Source organism: Canis lupus, chromosome 32, assembly GCF_048164855.1.
Source record: "Canis lupus baileyi chromosome 32, mCanLup2.hap1, whole genome shotgun sequence".
Taxonomy (NCBI): Eukaryota; Metazoa; Chordata; class Mammalia; order Carnivora; family Canidae; genus Canis; species Canis lupus.
The window spans coordinates 19515685-19521684 of record NC_132869.1 but is presented as its reverse complement, the minus strand read 5'-3'; the positions used below and the strand labels follow the sequence as shown (position 1 = coordinate 19521684).

At 37.1% G+C, this 6000-nt stretch overlaps 1 protein-coding gene across 1 annotated transcript in view; it reads left to right on the top strand.

Annotated features, from left to right (window-relative positions):
* The first annotated feature begins 521 nt into the window (after nucleotides 1-521).
* Nucleotides 522-6000, top strand: part of ATP8B4 (ATPase phospholipid transporting 8B4 (putative)) — a 236410-nt gene continuing 230931 nt past the window's right edge. The window contains exon 1 of the mRNA XM_072808445.1: nucleotides 522-678. The gene's annotated coding sequence lies outside the window, so the exon portion shown is untranslated. The remainder of the gene's footprint in view (nucleotides 679-6000) is intronic.

Sequence of the window (6000 nt, the reverse complement as noted above, 5' to 3'; positions counted from 1 at the left end):
TCACCTGGTTTGGGTGTGGTGGCTTGGATAACAAAAAACTTTCTGCATTCCACTGTTCTGCTTTGTGTTTGAATATCAGGACTAAAAGGGGTACTCAGGAGAGCCCTTATGGGATATTCCAAATTGCTGGGAGAAGCAGGTCCTCAGGGGTGACTTAGCACCCAGGAATTTAGATATCTTCTTTATTTTTGAAATCATACCTGCTAAATTTTAATACAGTGGTAGGTTTATATTTTTAATTTACTTTTAATTCCTGAAATTTTAACAGTAGAGCAGACAACTCCTCTATTCCTAAGTCTACATTCCTACCAGGGGCTTAACTTCTAAAGAAATGTCTTTCTTCTTGCATTTTCTGATTTTTTTTTTTTTTTTTTGTGAGTTAGTTGAGTAATAACTAACTCAACTGTGAGTCTTTTCATTGAGGATGGAAAGTCCCACATAGGAAATTGTACCACAGAAATGGGTCAATCGTTTCTGTTGGCCAACGTAAGGAAACCTTTCTTACACAAAAGGTTAACTAATGAGGAGGAAATACTTGTTAGGGAGATTGGGGAGGAGTTGAGTTACCTTCTCTTGGTGAACTTGAGCCAAACATGCCATGGAAACTGCTAGATAGCACATGAAACCAGAAGAGTTTAGAAAACTCTACTTTGCTTCTAGATATTGAGGACCATGAAGGTACGTATGATTTCAAGGTTTGGGGAGACTGTTTCTGAAATGAAAGTGAGTAGGTTTCAATCCCTAAAGAGAAGTGGGCAGTAACATTTTTAGTGTACTGTCATTGGCTGAACTTTGTCCTGGAACAGTGGTTTTTAAATAATCCTCTGGGGTGCAGGAAGGAAATACTAAAACTGCAATTTATCTTGTTTGATTTCATCCTTTAAAACTGTCTATTTCTTCTGCCATTTTAAAGTGTATGGAAAGCATATTCCTGGGAGCTACTGTCCGGAGAGGAGAAGAAGATAGATGATTGTATCAGGAAGGAAAGAACTGGAGAGGTGGTTTAGCTCAGAACTCAAGGGTATTCCTTCTCTTCTGATAAAAGAAATGTGGTAGCCGTTTGGGAAGATTCTGGAGAGAGCAGAGAGGACACTGACCTTTGTTGGACAATGATTGTATAATAGGCATTGGGTTATATATTATTCTTTTTATATCACTGCATATCTAACTCATAATCATTCTTTTATTAACTTAATATTCATTTAGTTTTATTCATTTATTAATTTAATATTAATTTAAATATCTCATTTAGTCTTCACAAATAGGTTGAAAAGCAAGTTTAAATTTTCCCAATTTTACAACCAGGAAGCTAAAGCTTATTTTTAATTGAAGTATAGTTGACATATTATATGGTATTGGTTTTAGATGTATAACATTCGACATTTGTACACATTAAGAAACGATCACCACAATAATTCAGTTATCATCTGTCACCATACAAAGTTATTACAATATTATTGAATATATTCCCTATCCTGTACTTACATTTCCATGACTTATTTACTTTATAACTGGAAGTTTGTACCTCTTAGTCATCTTCACCTATTTTATGCATACTCCTCCACCCCCTGCAACCACTAGTTTGGTTTTTGTATTTGAGTCTGTTTGTGGTTTGTTTTGTCTGCTTTTTAGATTCCACATTTCCACATTTCTGTAAGTAAAATCATGTAGTATTTGTCTTTCTCTGTCTCTGACTTATTTCACTTATCATAATACATCTAGGTCTATTCATGTTGTTGTAAATGGCAAGATTTTATTATTTTTTTATGGCTGAGTAGTATTCCATTACATACACACACACACACACACACACACACACACACACACACACACACATACACATACATATACACCCACACCACATCTTTATATATTCAGCTATTGATGGATACTTAGGTTGTTTAGAAGCTAAAGGTTAAGGCAGTTAAGTAATTTGCACATCACGCGATTTATACCCCTGCAATTCTCATGCTTTACTGCATAATATAAATGCTTTTGAGTGCATAACCTACACTCAAGGGCTCCCCTCAAAGAGATGCTTCTTCAGTAGGTTCAAATTGGCCTCGAGTCCCTCACAGCAGGTAGATTGACCAAGAAAGTGTTTACAGGATCAGGGAAATACTGTGTTTTGGTTTTCCTTTCTTTTTTATTGTATATGTCCAAATCATAGTTTTAGGCCAGAGTTACTTCCCTGCCATTCAGGCTAACACCAAGTCTTGGTTTGACATTTCAGTCAGCTCAACTTTCCTTTTTTTGGCATTAAAAGCAATTAAGCAAGCAAACGAACAAAAATCCCTGAGACTCTTGTTATGGTTAAATTTCAGGGAATTGATGAAATCTTAATTAGTAGATTTCCTTGTGATTAGATTGAATTGACACAAAGGGACTAAATCTGCTTGGTGGTCCCATTCTCAATAGCAGAGCCTGTTGTTTTCTACCTTTGATTATAGAATCCCCTCATTTGTATGTCTGACTTTTCCTAGCACATGATAAGTGTCTCATGAGCAAGAATCACATTTAGTTTATCTTTCTATGTCCCACAAAGTGACTACCAAAGTAATTGCACTTGTTGAATGAAAATATTGGGTCAGGCATCCCAGTTGCAATAGATGGTTTACCTATTAACTTAAAATGGTAATTTGCTGGCTTTCTTAGCCATCTTGGCAGTAGAGCTAGACTTATTTACATGTTTTGAGAAACATAGGATGCTATTTATTCTGTTCAGAAAAGCGGCAAGTCTTCATATTCTTAAATATAAAAATTTCTATCTCTTCATTTTGATGTAATATGTGCAAAGTTGGAGGACAAGATAAGAGAGTGAGTAAATTAGGAAAACTTTTCTCTCAAGTGCTCAGATATTTGATCAAAATTCCTTTAACATAATTCACTGGATTGTTGTGAGGACAAATTGAAGTGATCATTGAGAGAAATCTTTGAAAACTCAATTATAGACAGGGAAATTTATAAAAAGTAAGATTTTTTTGGGGGATCCCTGGGTGGCACAGCGGTTTGGCGCCTGCCTTTGGCCCAGGGCGCGATCCTGGAGACCCAGGATCGAGTCCCACGTCGGGCTCCCGGTGCATGGAGCCTGCTTCTCCCTCTCTGCCTGTGTCTCTGCCTCTCTCTCTCTCTCTGTGTGACTATCATAAATAAATAAATAATTAAAAAAAAAAGATTTTTTTTAAAAGAGGGTTTTTTAAAAACAGAGTTTCTAGTGATCTGACCATGTAATGATTAAAAATTAAGCCCTGGTCAGATAATGTTATCTAGCAGGGATATATACATTTTAGCCATTTTTAAGTGTACAGTTCAGTGACATTAAACACATTCACAATGCTTTGTAACTATCACCATTGTTGATCTCTGGAATGTTTTCATCATTCCAGTCTGAAACTCTGTACCTAGTAAATACCCTCCCATTTCCCCTCTTCCCAGCCCCTGCCAATCTCTATTCTTTGCCTACTGTACCTCATACAAGTGGAATATTACAATATTTTCCTTTTGTATCTTGCTTATTTCACTTAGCATCATGTGTTCAAAATTTATCCATGTTGCAGCACGTATGAGAATTTCATTCCTTTTTAAGGCTGAGTAATATTCTACTGTATTTGTATACCATATTTTGTGTACCCCTTTACCCATCAATGGACATTTGGGTTGTTTCCACCTTTTGGCTGTTGTGGATAATACTGCAATGAACATGTATCTGAGTCTCTGGCTTTTCAGTTCTTTTGGGTATATATTTACAAGTGGGAAAAAAGTGGAGCTTTTAAGACCTCCTATACTTTTTAGGTTATCCAGAGCAAGTGTATCTCCTCTGTTGATGCCGTAAAGAGTAAGCGGTTTCTTTCTTCACCTTTAGTGTGCTATAGGCCTCCATCCTTTCCCCTAGGCTTCTCTTCCCCCTTGAATTTGATATTTCAAAATGTAGTTACAGAGGAGTCTGAAATATGACCCTAATCTTTCTATGCCTGTAACAAGGTCTATTCAAATTTGGTCTTTCAACTGGCATTACTCTGGGGATTGAGAGATTAAGGCAAACTAAGAAAAATTAACTTGAGAGCACATTATAAATGTAAATCTGTAGAAATGGAAATTGTCATGCAGAGAACTGTATTTTAGACTTCAGCTTCCATTCATTTGATAAATTACTGTCTGTTGGGTGCTGTTGATGTCAGGTAATGAGACAAGAGCTCTGTTTTCAAGCAGCTCATATTCTATAGGAGGTGCATACATATTAGCAACAAAAACTACACAACAATGCTATTATTATTTATTGGCTTGTTCAGCATTCCTCAAGCACCTACTGCACATTGTTCTAGACCCTGGGTCTACATCCAGTCAAAGACAAAGCCCCTGTTTTCTAAAGCTGACTTTCTGGTGGGGGGAACTAGACAATAAATAAGGAAATATATAGTATAATAGCTGTGTGTTTTTCATATGGAGAAAAGTAAAGCAAGAAAGGGATGGGAGGAACAGGGGTATGTATGGTGTTTTAGGTAGGGTGGGCCCCTCAGGGTTGGGGAGGGCCCCTCTGAGTTGGTGAGCCTTTCAGAGTTGGTGACTTTGAGTACAGATCTGAATGAAGTGAGGGACAGAGTCAAGGAGATATGTGGGTGATAAAATAGCCTTACAAAAGAGTAGCAGAACCTGCTGTAATATTATATTTCAGAGATGGGTAAAGAACTTTGGAACTTAAAGTAATAGGACAAATAAATCTGGTGCTCTGTGATTTTAGGTACATAATTCTATGACACTGTAAAATCATTTTTAAAAAGCACCCAAAGATCTATCTGCAAAGGGGGTATTTAATGGTATGACACTTGCATTTTAAAATGAATGGATATTTCAAAATGATATGAAATAGTTTCCAGGAATCCACCCCCTACTTCTGCCCACACATGTATATGCATTATGACAGCTTCTGCATGTGAAGTGAACATGAAGTAGGTATCCTGCAGTTTTACTGTGAGTGTGGTAATTCCTTCTGTACCCTTTCTTCTCCCATTAGGATTCCTTATTACATCAGTGTTGTTAATTAGAACAAAATATGATTAAATTAGTTCCAACTAGTTGGTACATGAAGAACTAGAGAATTTTAAATCAATTTAGAGCTTCTAGAAGTGTTTAACAAGAATATACCGAGGAAGCTGAAGAAAGATAAATGTTGAAGTTTCAGGGAGAATGACAGGGCTCGTGAATATTTTTTTCTGGTGTTAGAAACTTTTGGCCACATGAAACAAAATCACAATACATAGCTCCTTAATGTGACAGTCTTTTTTATTTTTCTTTTTTTTATAGTGCAGGACTGCATGCATGGATATGTGTGTGTGTGTGTGAGAGAGAGAGAGAGAGAGAGAGAAAGAGGATTATATGGTCTCATTCATTTGGGGAATATAAAAATTAGTGAAAGGGAATAAAGGGGAAAGGAGAGAAAATGAGTGAAAGTATCAGTGAGGGTGACAGAACATGAGAGACACCTAACTCTGGGTAACGAACAAGGGGTAGTGGAAAGGGAGGTGGGTGGAGGGTTGGGGTGACTGGGTGATGAGCACTGAGGGGGGCACTTGGCGGGATGAGCACTGAGTGTTATGGTATATATTGGCAAATTGAACTCCAATAAAAAAATTAAAAAAAGAGAGAAATAGAAGGACCTTTATCTGTCATCTAATCCAAGGTCCTTCTATTTCAGATGAGACCCAGAGAGGAAGAAAGGACTTGTCAAAGGCTACCTAGGCAACTGGTGTTGCCATCTGTCACCATCCAGGGAGGCTATCCTCTTTATTTATGTACTTGGCATTATTAGAGGCCAATAATAAATGCCCTTTCTAAAAAAAAAGAAAAAAAATATTTGCAAAACTGGACTCAGTCCATAAGTCCTCATTGTAAACTGAGAAGAGAGCTAGCAGACATTGTAGAGTAAGTGCTAGTAGATGGGTAGATGGTATCTACTAGTCTCTGGCAGTATCCAAGAGGGAGAGAACAGAGATGCTGGGAATC